Genomic DNA, 20,641 nt, shown 5'->3' with positions numbered 1-20,641 from the left:
TCCTAAAATGGGTTCTAATGTTTCTCTACCAGGAGAGATCTACCGTCTTACCTCCTTTATATTTCGTTGATGATGGAGAACTGTACACACAGACAGAAACACACGAACCCTATTACTTTATAAAAATATAGATATATGGCGATTAAGCTACACTAACAATAACAATAGAAAACAAACAAATAAACAAATTAAATAAACATGAATATACATAAACGATCACACATATATGTATATATATGTGTGCATGTGTGTGTGTACACATAGGTATATTCATATATAAAAAAAAATACACATAGGTATATTCATATAAAAAAAAAGGAGGGAAAGATCCACCTTAAACCACTAACCTAGTTCTAAAACAGATCCTTTGTTCGATAAAATGCATGCCCATTGGCTGATAGGAGGGGGCGCGGTGGATACTAGAAAGCTGATTGGCTAACTAGAAATCCTCAACATATATAAAAACAAGAAGCAACCACAAAATTCGCGCATAAGCCTGACGAATCCTATAGTGGATGAAACGCAGAATATTCAGTGTAGCTTAATCGCCATATATATTTTATAAATTACTAACTAGCTCTACCTACGTATTGAGCACTTTTGAAGTAAATACTTAAAGTTTACGCATAAATCTATACCTTCGTATATTAAATTTGTGTGAGCAAATGAAGTAGTTATATATATATATATATATATATATATATATATATATATATAAATTCGTATTCCTGTCTGTTTGTTTGTTTATTTATTTGTTCACAATTTGATTAATATATACAAAAGTTTCCTTACTTTACTCTCCTATTTATTTCTATATATAGTATGATTCTTGCAAACTAGATAAATAAAGAGATCATCTCATTTTTATATTACACTAGCAGGGGTACCCGGCGTTGTCCGGGTGTTTGTAGGTGTGTGTGGTGTTAAATAAAAAAGAAACCGGGGGGGTAGGATCGAACCCGAAGCCCTGAGGCAAAGTTTGAAAATAAAATCGGCCAGCCAGAATGAGTTAGTGAAAGATGTTTGAAAGTCGTCAAGCGTTACGACGACGATGTAAGCATTGTTATAAGCGAAGTAAGAAAAGAAAAAACAACGTTTTGATTAAGCGGGGGGGGGGGGTAATCAAAACATAAAAAAAAACACAAAAAAATCTAACGTAAGGCAAACGAACGTTGAAAACAGGAAAAACGAACATGTGAAAAATGGCTTAAATGAGCCTGTTTCGATATTAAATTTTTAAAAATCGGTGGATACCCGGGTGTCGCTAAGAATAAGCGAAGTAAAAACAAAAAGAAAAAACCAGGAAAACGAACGTTGCGTGAAAAATGGCTTAAATAATACAGGGTTCAATATTTAAATTTAAAAAATCGAAAAAAAAAAAAAAAAAAAAACATCTCACACTACGATTCGAACCCAAAACGTTTAGTTAATGAACAAACGAGTTAACCAACTGCGCTAAAGCGACGGTGATGAAGTTTACTCGGTTTTTCAACTATTTAAAGTAAATCAGGTCATGACGTCATCTGACGCATGCGTAGAATCGGGCATCGTTACGAGAAACCCGTTTTTGTTGACACCCCCCTGTGGAAAATTGTCGATTTCGGGGTGAAAAAGTTAACGTTTTGGGCCAATTTTTCGATATTTTTCTAGCGAAGGATGGGGCTTCGATATGATAGTGAGTTTGTGAATTTTCGTCGTGTGTGTCGAAAGTTTTTAGCAGACACACAAACATACACACATACATTTTCGCTTTTATATATATAGATTAAGAAAAATCGATTTTATTAAATAGCGGTATCTTAGTTAATGTTTCTAGCGAGATAATTGTTATAAGTGTTCTATTTAAAATTGTTATTTAATAAATTTTAAACAATAATTATATTGATAACATATTTAACCACTCTGTACTTTCACCTAACAATTTTATAAACAAAATGAATCCCAAAATATGACAAATTACATTGGTGGGGGAGGGGGGCATTACAATAACGAAAAATTTAATTTAATTGTTTTTTGGAATTAATTTTTGGTATATCTTCATTTTCTTTTTTTTAGGGGCTACTTGGCTAATTTTTTTTTTTTTTTTTTTTTTGCGATCGCACGGGCATTCGCTGCTATTTTTATTGAAACAAATGTTGTAATGATTTATTTTTAATTATTTTTTGGGGGGTGGGAGAGTTTTCTTTTCAATGCTCAATATCCGGAGAATAGCTTCTTCTCTTTGTATCCCTTCTGCCGAAATATCTGGTGGAGAGGGGCATCACATACTTCTTGGGGGGGGGGGCGATTACATTTAAATGTTTTTATCCGTTCTTTTATTTTTGGAATTGTTGTGGGGGTATCCACGTTGCCCATGATGAAAATGATTAGTATAGCAGGTGTGTTCCAAACGGAACTTCATGTCAACCCAGACAATGCCGGGTATCCATGCTAGCATAGCGGGGGTACCCGGCGTTGCCCGAGTGTTTGTTTCCGGGACGGGGGGGGGTGTAAAAAATGTTATGGTAGGTAAGTAGGAAGGATCAAACCCGGAGTCATGAGTAAAAGTAGAAAAATAAAGTGTGAAAAAAAACAAAAAAAAAAAAAAAAAAAAAAACATCTGCAACGTTAACAGTTCGGCCACCAAGAAAAGTCCATTCCAGTTGTTTAGGAAAAAAAAAAAAAAAAACGACTACGGTAGGTCGGCACGAACGTGAAAATATAATGTGAATTGTCCAGCACGCTAACCACTATCCCACAGAGCACTGCAGCTTAGTTTAGTGATTTTAAATAACTTCACATGAAAGAACTATGAAGCCAAACCGGTGTTCTCTTCTCAACTGTTCCTTGTGAACGATCCCCAAACGGTGTTAAGTGGTGGCAGGGGGAGGAGGAATTTATTAGAGAGAAAATATTTTACCACTTCCATTGATCTTAACCGATTTTGGCCGTGACTTCTCAGCAGAAAAAGTATAGAAATCTAAGATTATCGAGGAATTTGAGAAATAATAAGCCTATAACACACCTCAGATATTGTTCTACCGTTTGTGCATATTATATTTGCATGAAATATCTTGATTTTTAATCCTATTAATGTCAAAATCAGACGGGAAAAAATGAGTTCATTTTATTTATATAGAGAAGAGAAGATATATACATAACAGTTGTTTGTGTACAGTAAACGAATGTCAGTATATATTATGTATTTCGGCATTTGATAGTAAACATGACACTGTTGACCGAGCGCCTCATCTCCTTGATGTGTCCATCTAGACACAGAAAAACATTCAGAAAATGTTATATTTAATTACACTTTTAACCCACAACAAAATCGTTCGTGTTAATAAGATTTGCATACGTTTAAATGTCGCCAGAACTCTAACATTTTTTTAATGAAACATTCTGGGTCAACGGTATTTTCTAGATTTCAAGTTAGTTTAAAACCAGCAGGAATCCCAGACGTTGCCCAGGATTGAATGATAATCAACGAATAATTCACACTCTATGTTTTTCACAATATTTCACGCTCTGTATTTCACAATATTTTCATTGTTATCGAAATCCATGAAATCACTCGGGAGGAAGCTTCACATGCCTCCATTCAGTATTTCTTAGTCCAAAATATATGTTATTCTACATTGCACTCTAGAGAACCTACTGTTTCTTTTATAAAATTATTTTATATAAACTTCTTTCCAGTTAACGAAAAAAAAAAATTAAGAAATTTACGTGCGGCGTTTGAACCTACAGACCACGTCATGCAAAAAATAATTTTAAAAAAAAACGTAAATTTACAAGTCTAATTAAATTCTTTGCAATTAATAAAAAAAAATTGAGAAATTTACATGTGGAGTTTGAACCTACAGATCACGTCATGCAAAAAAAAAAACAGCTATCAACTTACCCACAGTAGAATTTTCACTGCCCACCATTGTTCTATCATTGTTGCTAAGCGACAACATGGAAAAGATGGCTTTACCGATGATAGATAAATTAAAATAACGGTTTCGATTATTGATTATCAGTAATTATCAGGGTTATTCTGAGACAAAACTTAATTAAGATTATTTCGAGCTGCGTTCGCCGATGATGTCACAGTCTTTGTGTCGGGCTTCAGAGACATTGAGATCGTGTTGGAGGCGCTTACACAGTATGAAAGAATCACGGGGGCCAAGATAAACCGCAGCAAGTCGGTCGGACTGCGATTGGGCACCTGGAGTGGCAACGCAAACCTCCCGGCACCCTTCAGCTGGACGGATGGCCTGGTTCAGATCCTCGGCGTGTGGTTCGGACTGGGTCTCCAGCTTGATAAGAATTGGTCGGAGGTACGGTCAAAGGTGTCAGCTGCGGTCGACGCATGGCTTCCTAGGAAACTTTCCTTCAAGGGTAGAGCTGAGGCGTGCGCCACATACGTCTTCCCTCTTATCCTTTACCGACTAGCCGTACTTTCTCTGCCTGCACAACACCTAACAGCTCTTGTCAAACTCTTGTCCTCGCTCCTTTGGGACAGAGGAAGACACTGGGTAAGCAGACAGGTCTGTATTCAACGTCCGTGTGAGGGAGGTTTGGGTATGCCAGACTTGAGGTGTCATCGAGACGCCGAGAGGCTGGCCTTCCTTAGCCACTACCTTCAAGACGATCAAATCGTGGCACCTTGCGATCACTGCCTCCTTTCCCGACCTCATTCTCGACCCCGCTATCGAGAGTCGTCGCAGGCCACGGGGAGAATTAGCCTTCCTGAAAGAGTGCCAAGCCACGCTAAAATAACTACCAGGGTCCAGAAACCTTGTGACTGTCACCCGTAAGGAACTCCACAGGGATCTAGTGAGGGGGGCCGCCGACGATTCGCTATGTGTGCGTTTGGGTTGGCAGCAGAGTGAGATCCGCTCCGCGTGGAGCTGGGCGCCAGGTTCAAGTCATCTGAACAATTCAGAGTTCTCTCTGACCTGGCAATTGGCCCGAAATGCGCTTCCCCTCAACAATATACAATGTAGTTCTGGTTTTTGGAGTCGCCTGCCTGTCCCCCGTTGCGGGACGACAGCCGCAGAAACAACTGATCATGCATTTTTCAAATGCGGCAAACTCCGCCAGTACTGGTCGTATGTTGGCAAGGTGACAGCTCGCATTGACCCCGAGCATCCTTGCCCGATTACTGTATCAAACGTAGTAGACAACGTGAGGCCGCCATGGGACCGAGAGAGACAAATGGTCTACATCGCAATCCTGGCCGTGGCGAGAATGGTGATTTGGACGTCGAGACTGTAAGATGGCCGGGGGGTGCTGCCTTTTTCTGATCAGGATCTGATCGCTTTCTTTAAACACCAACTACGGGTAAAGATCAGATGCGACAGAAGAAGGCTGCATCGCGTGGCTTTTGAAAGAAGATGGATACAGTTAGCAAGTCTGTGTGTATGAAGAGGGGCCAAATTTGAATACTTGTTTCTCGCCTAGGTGTGGAGCGCTCAGTTCTAGGGTTTCTGTTGGACCCTTTCCAATTCTACTTTCTTCGGCCTCTCAACCCGCCAAATAAATCTTGTTTCCCTTATTAGAAAGCCTCCAAGATCCCCAGCCTCCAAAAACAACAATTTTTTCTTTTGCCCGCCCTTCCTCTCGAAATTCAACCCAGCTTGGAGGAAATTAAATCCAACACCAACACCCCCCGCCCTCACCCCAATTTTTTATTTTCTCCCATATTTAGGACACAACCTCTCTCCCCTCCATTTAGAGGCTGCTCGCGAAACCCTGGTCCCTTTACAAACCAGAGTGAAACGAATGGTCTAGCATTTCAAATAGGGTTGGGAGGCCTTACTAACCGGGGTTTCCCCCCCCCAAGTCCCTCAACACAAATGAAATTTTATTAAGATTGTTATCTTTTTTGTATTTTTTAATATAAATAAAAAAGGATTTTTTACTAACTGTATATTTTTCTTGAATTTAACATCATAGCGAGAAAAAAATAGAAAAAATGTATAAAATTCTGAAGATGGCGTCTATCGCCGAAATATTAATTTAAAAATAGATATTTGTTTATTTTTATAATTATTTTTATAAATATTGCGTTATAATTTGGCTTATAAGCATATTTTATATGCATTTTATTTTAAACAAGTTTATAGTTTTCTTTTTGTATTTTTTTACGAGGGAGTTGCCACTTATCAAGGCCCAAAAGCCATTCGGGGATAATGGTTAATGAATGTAAGGTGGTAGTATAGTAATTTTTAATGGTATAAGTTGGGTACAGTTTGATTATTTAAGGGGATGGTTCAACAAAAACTTTTTAAATTAGACTTGATGGCTACCATATGTAGTTGGCCGGGAAGCAGATCAATGGAACAGTGTTCTACAGGCGGGCAGTTCTAGGAAATAAGCCGTGTTCATGGAATCAGCATTTAAATATAGTCACAGATAGAATGGGGGAAATTGTTGATAGTGATTGTAGCTAATTGAGTGATTTTTGTGAAAGTTTGGCAAGTGAGGACCATAGATTAGAGCTCAGACGAACACTTGCTATGAAAATAATATGTCAAGATATCAAGACAGTGCAAAAATGACAAAGATTCTTTCTACTACATCTGTGTGCTTACCCAGCGTTCCGCAGTTGAAATATGTTGCCAGGCAGAGGGTTCAGTCACATACTATTAAAAATAAACCGAATATCCTAACTTGTTATGAAAAGTGGCCGCATGCTGGATTTAGGGAAGCATAAAACACATCCATCTTGGTCTATGAAAATCAAGTGTGAAATAACTCTCATAGTTTTAAGGGGAAGTAATTCTCATAGTTTAAATCAATAAGCAACTGTTGTCTACTATTAATAACTGAAAATAAATGAATTAACTTTAAATAATATTTATGAATAGAAAAATTAAAACGATTTTATTAAAGTAAACAATAAAATCAAACTAATTATGATCTACTAGGTGCATATACTCGGCCTTGCCCGGTCAAAACATATTGCAGGGCGGAAGGATTAGTCACATACTATTTAATATACATCGAATATCCTTAACATGTTGAATTTCGAGAAGCAGAAAACACATCCATCTTGGTTTATGAAACTCAAACGCGAAGTAACTTTAATAATTTAAAATACAAAATAACTCCCATAGCTTAAATAAATAAGCTTACTTCCGGTTTGAAACACAACTGTTGTCAGTTATTAAAATAAATGAAAATAAATTAAATTTAATATAAATTAAATAAATTAACTTTAAATAATACTTCTAAATAGAACCATTAAAATAATTCTATTTCAACAAACAATTAATAAAATTAAACTAATTATCAAAATAGGTTTTCTTTAATGTAATATGCAAATGAGATTACTCATTGAATGTAGATTTCTTTTGAATAAATGGTATATATATATATATATATATATATATATATATATATATATATATATATATATATATATATATATATATATCAATCATGCTGGAATAAAAGTGTATAAAAGTCCATTATTTACTCGTCTTGCACAGATATAAGAGGATATGACACAAGGTCGGAAGGTGAGAAAATGGGTTGTCTCTCAAGAGGAGGAGCATTCTGGCCCTGCAAAAAATAAGTCTCTATAGCCTCATTCGTATTCCAGGCATCTCAGACAACAAGCGATAAACTTGCTTCTTCTGAATGTTGGGAGGGAAGGCCGGGGAGGGTGGATCTCCTAGTACTACACAGAACATTTTACATCAGTCCAAAAGAAAAAAAAAAACAAAAAAAAACATTGATATGGCCCATTTTCTGTCAGATTGATTGTCAAGGTTGGGACTTCGACAAACGTTTAATACGAAGTTAACAGACCATAATGTGCGTTTTCAGTATGAAAATTCTTTTGTGAAACAGTGTATGTATTACTTAAACTGTGAACAAACAAACAGGAAAACAACTTTATATATATATATATATATATATATATATATATATATATATATATATATATATATATAAATAAAAAAGAAATAAAAATTACAATAAGTTTACCAAGGAAATCAAAATGGTAAACTTAAAATATATTATAAATATTAAAGAGTTAATATTTACAAGTATTTACTTGATTCCTCCGGCCTTAGCAGACGTGTTTTAAATATTCTCTCCAGTGCTTTTTCTGTGCACATTTGAACTTTTCTTTTAATGATTTGGAACTCATTCTATTTGTGATTTTTTCCAAGGAATTCTGCCTTTTGGATCATTTTGGACCATTTGAAACTTACCTGTTGGATTGTAAATTTTTAATTCGACCGTGTTTGGATTTTACCATTCTTGGATTTTTCACCCTTCACCGGACTATCCATTCATGTGAAATCTTTTTATCATTTTTCTTTTACCTCCTATTCCCCTTACTTCACCCTTTTTTTTAACCAAGTAAGATCTGTGACTTACTTGTAGTTTCATTAAATACTTTTACATGCAAAATCCGATCCCGCATTTTGCTAATTCCTGCCCTCTGATGAGAAGGAGAGTATTTCTTCGAAACTCCGCGGATTAAGGACTATCCACTTATCTTGTGCTTCCTTTTCAAAATTAAATATGTTTTTAACTCTTTTTCAAGATGTCTTTTAACATGTTTTATTAATCATTTGTTCATATATATATATATATATATATATATATATATATATATATATATATATATATATATTATACAAATATGTATACATACAGTATGTTAATAAGTAGTGACTAATTTATAATGTATTATATATATACATACACACACACACACACACACACACACACATATATATGTGTGTGTGTGTGTGTGTGTGTGTGTGTGTGTGTGTGTGTGTGTGTATATATATTACAAATTAGTCACCACTCATCAATCAATGTACTATATATGTATATATATAATTACTACAATAATATTTTTTAATACCTACAGACACTAGTGTTTAATCCTTTCAGGAATCATCAGTGCAAGGTGACACGATTACCTGGCCATGAAGCCATCTCTGGCTCCATTAGTAAGGAACAAACCTCACGGGCAATCTCAACCGTTGAAATTTTAACATTTATTTATTTATTTTTAAATGTCGTAACATCCGACCCTCAAGTAATGTATCTCCCCCGTATTAAATTGCGAACAAACAAAGAGGAAAACAGATTCATTATAATAGATGAGACGACAATCTAATATTTCAAGCAACTCGTCTTCATTAAGATGTTAATAAGAAAGAACAGAAGAGAAATGTGTTAATGCATAAGTATTGATGCCAGACAAAAGGTTAGAAAAGCTATGTGTTGGTAAAAAAAAAAAAAAAAATGCTCACTTAGTAGGAAAAAGAAAAGAGTCATATACGAGAATGTTTGTGTATAGTACACAGGTGTTCAAGTCAGGGCCATGTCCATGTAGGTATGAATGCATGTATGTATATATGTATATGTGTAATATATACATACATATATACATATGAAGGGCGAATGAACTCTTTTTCTGAGTCAACGGCCAACTAGCACCATGTATATTTGTGTGTGTGTATATGTGTATTATGGTAGAGAGGGCTCCCATAAGCCATGGTGAAGGCAACCTTTCTAGGAGAAGCAAATCTCTGATTTAAAAAACCATAAAGCGGAAGACCAGTACCCGCATTAAGCTCGTCTGCAGTTTAATTTGTTGCTGGCTATCTTGCTCTTGTTTGTTGCTGGATCTCAACATTTTGAACGGAGAGAGAGACTTAGCTGTCGTACAAAGCTAAGACTCTGTAACATCATCTGTGTATAGATACTCCCTCAGGCATTTGTCTATAAAAATGGTCCTGTGGCGATGGAAAAGTTGTGACGCGTGGAGGCTTGAAATGCTGGAAGTATGCAATAATTGATCTCAATGACCGTCTTCAGTATCATGCCTACTTGAGCGTGTGAATTCACCAGTAAGACTAAAAAAAAAAAGTCATTTTTGGGCTCATAGACATTAAGTGTCTGAGGGAGTGGCACTCGTCTGACAAGACGTTGCAATCATCATATATGTATATGTGTTATGCCAACTTAACGTATGTCCGGTAGTAGCCATGATGGATTCTTGAGTTTTCTTATCAAAGTCAACCCCAGAACCAAAGGCGCGGAAGTGTTTCTGCTTTGCCTAAGTGAGAAAGGTTCGTCCTAGCAATGTGGAGTTTTTGACATTATCTTGTCCGATCAGTTTTTTTTATTAACTTCCGTTTTGTACTCAGCTCGCCTGAGAGATGGCCTATGATTGGACAGTTCAGAAAGGAAGTTAAATACTTGCATCAATCAGTGCCAAGCTTAAAAATTAGGCACAGATTCCAAATCACGTACCAAGTATTGTTGCTGCTGCTGCTGTTGCTGCTGCTGCTGTTGTTGCTGCTGCTGCTGTTGCTGCTGCTGCTGTTTCTGCTGCTGCTGTTTTTGTTGCTGCTGCTCTTGTTGCTGCTGCTCTTGTTGCTGCTGGTGTTGTTGCTGTTGTTTTGTGGCTGCTGTTGCTGCTTCTGGTGTTGTTCCTGCTGCTGTTGCTGCTGGTGTTGCAATGCTACTTCTGCTGCGATCGCTGTTGCTGCTTTTAGTACTGATTGCTACAAATAAATGTGTTTGTTTATTTAAAACAAATGTACATGTCATTGTGTTATGATTGTATAGATTATCATTATTTTTATTTTTTATGATTGTATAGATTATTATTATCTTTATTTTTTATGATTGTATAGATTATTATTATCTTTATTTTTTATGATTGTATAGATTATTATTATCTTTATTTTTTATGATTGTAGAGGTCATTATTATTTTATTTTTTATGATTGTATAGATTATTATTATCTTTATTTTTTATGATTGTATAGATCATTATTATTTTATTTTTTATGATTGTATAGATCATTATTATTTTTATTTTTTATGATTGTATAGATTATTATTATCTTTATTTTTTATGATTGTATAGATTATTATTATTTTTTTATGATTGCATAGATCATTGTTATTTTTATTTTTTATGATTGTATAGATTATTATTATTTTTATTTTTTATGATTGTAGAGATCATTATTATTTTTATTTTTTATGATTGTAGAGATCATTATTTTTATTTTTTATGATTGTAGAGATCATCATTATTTTTATTTTTTATGATTGTATAGATTATTATTATTTTTATTTTTTATGATTGTAGAGATCATTATTATTTTTATTTTTTATGATTGTATAGATTATTATTATTTTTATTTTTTATGATTGTAGAGATCATTATTATTTTTATTTTTTATGATTGTAGAGATCATTATTATTTTTATTTTTTATGATTATAGAGATTATTATTATTTTTATTTTTTATGATTGTATAGATTATTATTATTTTTATTTTTTATGATTGTAGAGATCATTATTTTTATTTTTTATGATTGTAGAGATTATTATTTTTTTTATTTTTTATGATTGTAGAGATCATTATTTTTTTATTTTTTATGATTGTAGAGATTATTATTATTTTTATTTTTTATGATTGTATAGATCATCATTATTTTTATTTTTTATGATTGTATAGATCATTATTATTTTTATTTTTTATGATTGTAGAGATCACCATTATTTTTATTTTTTATGATTGTATAGATTATTATTATTTTTATTTTTTATGATTGTAGAGATTATTATTATTTTTATTTTTTATGATTGTAGAGATCATCATTATTTTTATTTTTTATGATTGTATAGATCATTATTATTTTTATTTTTTATGATTGTAGAGATCATCATTATTTTTATTTTTTATGATTGTATAGATTATTATTATTTTTATTTTTTATGATTGTATAGATCATTATTATTTTTATTTTTTATGATTGTAGAGATCATCATTATTTTTATTTTTTATGATTGTATAGATTATTATTATTTTTATTTTTTATGATTGTAGAGATTATTATTATTTTTATTTTTTATGATTGTATAGATTATTATTATTTTTATTTTTTATGATTGTAGAGATCATCATTATTTTTATTTTTTATGATTGTATAGATCATTATTATTTTTATTTTTTATGATTGTAGAGATTACTATTATTTTTATTTTTTATGATTGTATAGATCATTATTATTTTTATTTTTTATGATTGTATAGATCATTATTATTTTTATTTTTTATGATTGTAGAGATCATCATTATTTTTATTTTTTATGATTGTATAGATCATTATTATTTTTATTTTTTATGATTGTAGAGATTATTATTATTTTTATTTTTTATGATTGTAGAGATCATCATTATTTTTATTTTTTATGATTGTATAGATTATTATTATTTTTATTTTTTATGATTGTAGAGATCATCATTATTTTTATTTTTTATGATTGTATAGATTATTATTATTTTTATTTTTTATGATTGTAGAGATCATCATTATTTTTATTTTTTATGATTGTATAGATTATTATTATTATTATTTTTTATGATTGTTGAGATCATCATTATTTTTATTTTTTATGATTGTATAGATTATTATTATTTTTATTTTTTATGATTGTAGAGATCATCATTATTTTTATTTTTTATGATTGTATAGATTATTATTATTATTATTTTTTATGATTGTTGAGATCATCATTATTTTTATTTTTTATGATTGTATAGATTATTATTATTTTTATTTTTTATGATTGTAGAGATCATCATTATTTTTATTTTTTATGATTGTATAGATTATTATTATTTTTATTTTTTATGATTGTATAGATCATTATTATTTTTATTTTTTATGATTGTAGAGATCATCATTATTTTTATTTTTTATGATTGTATAGATTATTATTATTTTTATTTTTTATGATTGTAGAGATCATCATTATTTTTATTTTTTATGATTGTATAGATTATTATTATTATTATTTTTTATGATTGTTGAGATCATCATTATTTTTATTTTTTATGATTGTATAGATTATTATTATTTTTATTTTTTATGATTGTAGAGATCATCATTATTTTTATTTTTTATGATTGTATAGATTATTATTATTTTTATTTTTTATGATTGTAGAGATTATTATTATTTTTACTTTTATGATTGTAGAGATCATCATTATTTTTATTTTTTATGATTGTATAGATTATTATTATTTTTATTTTTTATGATTGTAGAGATCATTATTATTTTTATTTTTTATGATTGTAGAGATTATTATTATTTTTATTTTTTATGATTGTAGAGATCATCATTATTTTTATTTTTTATGATTGTATAGATTATTATTATTATTATTTTTTATGATTGTTGAGATCATCATTATTTTTATTTTTTATGATTGTATAGATTATTATTATTTTTATTTTTTATGATTGTAGAGATCATCATTATTTTTATTTTTTATGATTGTATAGATTATTATTATTTTTATTTTTTATGATTGTATAGATCATTATTATTTTTATTTTTTATGATTGTAGAGATCATCATTATTTTTATTTTTTATGATTGTATAGATTATTATTATTTTTATTTTTTATGATTGTAGAGATTATTATTATTTTTACTTTTATGATTGTAGAGATCATCATTATTTTTATTTTTTATGATTGTATAGATTATTATTATTTTTATTTTTTATGATTGTAGAGATCATTATTATTTTTATTTTTTATGATTGTATAGATTATTATTATTTTTATTTTTTATGATTGTAGAGATCATTATTATTTTTATTTTTTATGATTGTATAGATTATTATTATTTTTATTTTTTATGATTGTAGAGATTATTATTATTTTTATTTTTTATGATTGTAGAGATCATTATTATTTTTATTTTTTATGATTGTATAGATTATTATTATTTTTATTTTTTATGATTGTAGAGATCATTATTATTTTTATTTTTTATGATTGTAGAGATCATCATTATTTTTATTTTTTATGATTGTATAGATTATTATTATTTTTATTTTTTATGATTGTAGAGATCATTATTATTTTTATTTTTTATGATTGTAGAGATCATCATTATTTTTATTTTTTATGATTGTATAGATTATTATTATTTTTATTTTTTATGATTGTAGAGATCATTATTGTTTTTATTTTTTATGGTTGTATAGATTATTATTATTTTTATTTTTTATGATTGTAGAGATCATTATTATTTTTATTTTTTATGATTGTAGAGATCATCATTATTTTTATTTTTTATGATTGTATAGATTATTATTATTTTTATTTTTTATGATTGTATAGATCATTATTATTTTTATTTTTTATGATTGTATAGATTATTATTATTTTTATTTTTTATGATTGTAGAGATCATTATTATTTTTATTTTTTATGATTGTAGAGATCATCATTATTTTTATTTTTTATGATTGTATAGATCATTATTATTTTTATTTTTTATGATTGTAGAGATCATCATTATTTTTATTTTTTATGATTGTATAGATTATTATTATTTTTATTTTTTATGATTGTATAGATCATTATTATTTTTATTTTTTATGATTGTAGAGATCATCATTATTTTTATTTTTTATGATTGTATAGATTATTATTATTTTTATTTTTTATGATTGTAGAGATTATTATTATTTTTATTTTTTATGATTGTATAGATTATTATTATTTTTATTTTTTATGATTGTAGAGATCATCATTATTTTTATTTTTTATGATTGTATAGATCATTATTATTTTTATTTTTTATGATTGTAGAGATTATTATTATTTTTATTTTTTATGATTGTAGAGATCATTATTATTTTTATTTTTTATGATTGTATAGATCATTATTATTTTTATTTTTTATGATTGTAGAGATCATCATTATTTTTATTTTTTATGATTGTATAGATCATTATTATTTTTATTTTTTATGATTGTAGAGATTATTATTATTTTTATTTTTTATGATTGTAGAGATCATCATTATTTTTATTTTTTATGATTGTATAGATTATTATTATTATTATTTTTTATGATTGTTGAGATCATCATTATTTTTATTTTTTATGATTGTATAGATTATTATTATTTTTATTTTTTATGATTGTAGAGATCATCATTATTTTTATTTTTTATGATTGTAGAGATTATTATTATTTTTATTTTTTATGATTGTATAGATCATTATTATTTTTATTTTTTATGATTGTAGAGATCATCATTATTTTTATTTTTTATGATTGTATAGATTATTATTATTTTTATTTTTTATGATTGTAGAGATTATTATTATTTTTATTTTTTATGATTGTAGAGATCATCATTATTTTTATTTTTTATGATTGTATAGATTATTATTATTTTTATTTTTTATGATTGTTGAGATCATCATTATTTTTATTTTTTATGATTGTATAGATTATTATTATTTTTATTTTTTATGATTGTAGAGATCATCATTATTTTTATTTTTTATGATTGTATAGATTATTATTATTTTTATTTTTTATGATTGTATAGATCATTATTATTTTTATTTTTTATGATTGTAGAGATCATCATTATTTTTATTTTTTATGATTGTATAGATTATTATTATTTTTATTTTTTATGATTGTAGAGATCATTATTATTTTTATTTTTTATGATTGTAGAGATCATCATTATTTTTATTTTTTATGATTGTATAGATTATTATTATTTTTATTTTTTATGATTGTAGAGATCATTATTATTTTTATTTTTTATGATTGTATAGATTATTATTATTTTTATTTTTTATGATTGTAGAGATCATTATTATTTTTATTTTTTATGATTGTAGAGATCATCATTATTTTTATTTTTTATGATTGTATAGATTATTATTATTTTTATTTTTTATGATTGTAGAGATCATTATTATTTTTATTTTTTATGATTGTATAGATTATTATTATTTTTATTTTTTATGATTGTAGAGATCATTATTATTTTTATTTTTTATGATTGTAGAGATCATCATTATTTTTATTTTTTATGATTGTATAGATCATTATTATTTTTATTTTTTATGATTGTAGAGATCATCATTATTTTTATTTTTTATGATTGTATAGATTATTATTATTTTTATTTTTTATGATTGTATAGATCATTATTATTTTTATTTTTTATGATTGTAGAGATCATCATTATTTTTATTTTTTATGATTGTATAGATTATTATTATTTTTATTTTTTATGATTGTAGAGATTATTATTATTTTTATTTTTTATGATTGTATAGATTATTATTATTTTTATTTTTTATGATTGTAGAGATCATCATTATTTTTATTTTTTATGATTGTATAGATCATTATTATTTTTATTTTTTATGATTGTAGAGATTATTATTATTTTTATTTTTTATGATTGTATAGATCATTATTATTTTTATTTTTTATGATTGTATAGATCATTATTATTTTTATTTTTTATGATTGTAGAGATCATCATTATTTTTATTTTTTATGATTGTATAGATCATTATTATTTTTATTTTTTATGATTGTAGAGATTATTATTATTTTTATTTTTTATGATTCTAGAGATCATCATTATTTTTATTTTTTATGATTGTATAGATTATTATTATTATTATTTTTTATGATTGTTGAGATCATCATTATTTTTATTTTTTATGATTGTATAGATTATTATTATTTTTATTTTTTATGATTGTAGAGATCATCATTATTTTTATTTTTTATGATTGTATAGATTATTATTATTTTTATTTTTTATGATTGTATAGATCATTATTATTTTTATTTTTTATGATTGTAGAGATCATCATTATTTTTATTTTTTATGATTGTATAGATTATTATTATTTTTATTTTTTATGATTGTAGAGATTATTATTATTTTTATTTTTTATGATTGTAGAGATCATCATTATTTTTATTTTTTATGATTGTATAGATTATTATTATTTTTATTTTTTATGATTGTAGAGATCATTATTTTTATTTTTTATGATTGTAGAGATCATTATTATTTTTATTTTTTATGATTGTATAGATTATTATTATTTTTATTTTTTATGATTGTAGAGATCATTATTATTTTTATTTTTTATGATTGTAGAGATCATCATTATTTTTATTTTTTATGATTGTAGAGATTATTATTATTTTTATGTTTTATGATTGTATAGATTATTATTATTTTTATTTTTTATGATTGTAGAGATCATTATTATTTTTATTTTTTATGATTGTAGAGATCATCATTATTTTTATTTTTTATGATTGTAGAGATTATTATTATTTTTTTATGATTGCATAGATTATTATTATTTTTATTTTTTATGATTCTAGAGATCATCATTATTTTTATATTTTATGATTGTATAGATTATTATTATTTTTATTTTTTATGATTGTAGAGATCATTGTTATTTTTATTTGTTATGATTGTAGAGATTATTATTATCTTTATTTTTTATGATTGTAGAGATCATTGTTATTTTTATTTTTTATGATTGTATAGATTATTATTATCTTTATTTTTTTTGATTGTATAGATCATTGTTATTTTTATTTTTTATGATTGTAGAGATCATTATTATTTTTATTTTTTATGATTGTATAGATTATTATTATTTTTTTATGATTGCATAGATCATTGTTATTTTTATTTTTTATGATTGTAGAGATTATTATTATTTTTTATGATTGTATAGATCATTATTATTTTTATTTTTTATGATTGTAGAGATTATTATTATTTTTATTTTTTATGATTGTAGAGATTATTATTATTTTTATTTTTTATGATTGTAGAGATCATTATTATTTTTATTTTTTATGATTGTATAGATTATTATTATTTTTATTTTTTATGATTGTAGAGATCATTATTTTTATTTTTTATGATTGTAGAGATCATTATTATTTTTATTTTTTATGATTGTATAGATCATTATTTTTATTTTTTATGATTGTAGAGGTCATTATTATTTTATTTTTTATGATTGTAGAGGTCATTATTATTTTTTTTTTATGATTGTATAGATCATTATTATTTTATTTTTTATGATTGTATAGATTATTATTATCTTTATTTTTTATGATTGTATAGATTATTATTATTTTTTTTTGATTGCATAGATCATTGTTATTTTTATTTTTTATGATTGTATAGATTATTATTATTTTTATTTTTTATGATTGTAGAGATCATTATTATTTTTATTTTTTATGATTGTAGAGATCATTATTTTTATTTTTTATGATTGTAGAGATCATTGTTATTTTTATTTGTTATGATTGTAGAAATTATTATTATTTTTATTTTTTATGATTGTATAGATCATTTTTATTTTTATTTTTTATGATTGTATAGATTATTATTATCTTTATTTTTTATGATTGTATAGATCATTGTTATTTTTATTTTTTATGATTGTAGAGATCATTATTATCTTTATTTTTTATGATTGTATAGATTATTATTATTTTAATTTTTTCTGATTGTAGAGATCATTATTATTTTTATTTTTTATGATTGTAGAGATCATCATTATTTTTATTTTTTATGATTGTATAGATTATTATTATTTTTATTTTTTATGATTGTAGAGATCATTATTATTTTTATTTTTTATGATTGTAGAGATTATTATTATTTTTATTTTTTATGATTGTATAGATTATTATTATTTTTATTTTTTATGATTGTAGAGATCATTATTGTTTTTATTTTTTATGATTGTATAGATTATTATTATTTTTATTTTTTATGATTGTAGAGATCATTATTATTTTTATTTTTTATGATTGTAGAGATCATCATTATTTTTATTTTTTATGATTGTATAGATTATTATTATTTTTATTTTTTATGATTGTAGAGATCATTATTATTTTTATTTTTTATGATTGTATAGATTATTATTATTTTTATTTTTTATGATTGTATAGATTATTATTATTTTTATTTTTTATGATTGTAGAGATCATCATTATTTTTATTTTTTATGATTGTATAGATCATTATTATTTTTATTTTTTATGATTGTAGAGATCATCATTATTTTTATTTTTTATGATTGTATAGATTATTATTATTTTTATTTTTTATGATTGTATAGATCATTATTATTTTTATTTTTTATGATTGTAGAGATCATCATTATTTTTATTTTTTATGATTGTATAGATTATTATTATTTTTATTTTTTATGATTGTAGAGATTATTATTATTTTTATTTTTTATGATTGTATAGATTATTATTATTTTTATTTTTTATGATTGTAGAGATCATCATTATTTTTATTTTTTATGATTGTATAGATCATTATTATTTTTATTTTTTATGATTGTAGAGATTATTATTATTTTTATTTTTTATGATTGTATAGATCATTATTATTTTTATTTTTTATGATTGTATAGATCATTATTATTTTTATTTTTTATGATTGTAGAGATCATCATTATTTTTATTTTTTATGATTGTATAGATCATTATTATTTTTATTTTTTATGATTGTAGAGATTATTATTATTTTTATTTTTTATGATTGTAGAGATCATCATTATTTTTATTTTTTATGATTGTATAGATTATTATTATTATTATTTTTTATGATTGTTGAGATCATCATTATTTTTATTTTTTATGATTGTATAGATTATTATTATTTTTATTTTTTATGATTGTAGAGATCATCATTATTTTTAGTTTTTATGATTGTATAGATTATTATTATTTTTATTTTTTATGATAATATAGATCATTATTATTTTTATTTTTTATGATTGTAGAGATCATCATTATTTTTATTTTTTATGATTGTATAGATTATTATTATTTTTATTTTTTATGATTGTAGAGATTATTATTATTTTTATTTTTTATGATTGTAGAGATCATCATTATTTTTATTTTTTATGATTGTATAGATTATTATTATTTTTATTTTTTATGATTGTTGAGATCATCATTATTTTTATTTTTTATGATTGTATAGATTATTATTATTTTTATTTTTTATGATTGTAGAGATCATCATTATTTTTATTTTTTATGATTGTATAGATTATTATTATTTTTATTTTTTATGATTGTATAGATCATTATTATTTTTATTTTTTATGATTGTAGAGATCATCATTATTTTTATTTTTTATGATTGTATAGATTATTATTATTTTTATTTTTTATGATTGTAGAGATCATTATTATTTTTATTTTTTATGATTGTAGAGATCATCATTATTTTTATTTTTTATGATTGTATAGATTATTATTATTTTTATTTTTTATGATTGTAGAGATCATTATTATTTTTATTTTTTATGATTGTAGAGATTATTATTATTTTTATTTTTTATGATTGTAGAGATCATTATTATTTTTATTTTTTATGATTGTAGAGATCATCATTATTTTTATTTTTTATGATTGTATAGATTATTATTATTTTTATTTTTTATGATTGTAGAGATCATTATTATTTTTATTTTTTATGATTGTATAGATCATTATTATTTTTATTTTTTATGATTGTAGAGATCATTATTATTTTTATTTTTTATGATTGTAGAGATCATTATTGTTTTTATTTTTTATGGTTGTATAGATTATTATTATTTTTATTTTTTATGATTGTAGAGATCATTATTATTTTTATTTTTTATGATTGTAGAGATCATCATTATTTTTATTTTTTATGATTGTATAGATTATTATTATTTTTATTTTTTATGATTGTAGAGATCATTATTATTTTTATT

At 25.1% G+C, this 20,641-nt stretch overlaps 1 long non-coding RNA gene across 1 annotated transcript in view; it reads right to left on the bottom strand.

The window, feature by feature from the left end:
• Positions 1–8,847: 8,847 nt before the first annotated feature.
• Positions 8,848–20,641, bottom strand: part of LOC145260480 (uncharacterized) — a 37,984-nt gene continuing 26,190 nt past the window's right edge. The window contains exon 2 of the long non-coding RNA XR_013864306.1: positions 8,848–10,514. This is a non-coding gene — a long non-coding RNA (uncharacterized LOC145260480). The remainder of the gene's footprint in view (positions 10,515–20,641) is intronic.

This window comes from Euprymna scolopes, chromosome 36, assembly GCF_053919585.1.
Source record: "Euprymna scolopes isolate OS-2025 chromosome 36, ASM5391958v1, whole genome shotgun sequence".
NCBI lineage: Eukaryota > Metazoa > Mollusca > Cephalopoda > Sepiida > Sepiolidae > Euprymna > Euprymna scolopes.
The sequence above is the reverse complement of the archived record's forward strand: the minus strand, read 5'-3'. Positions and strand labels throughout refer to the sequence as shown.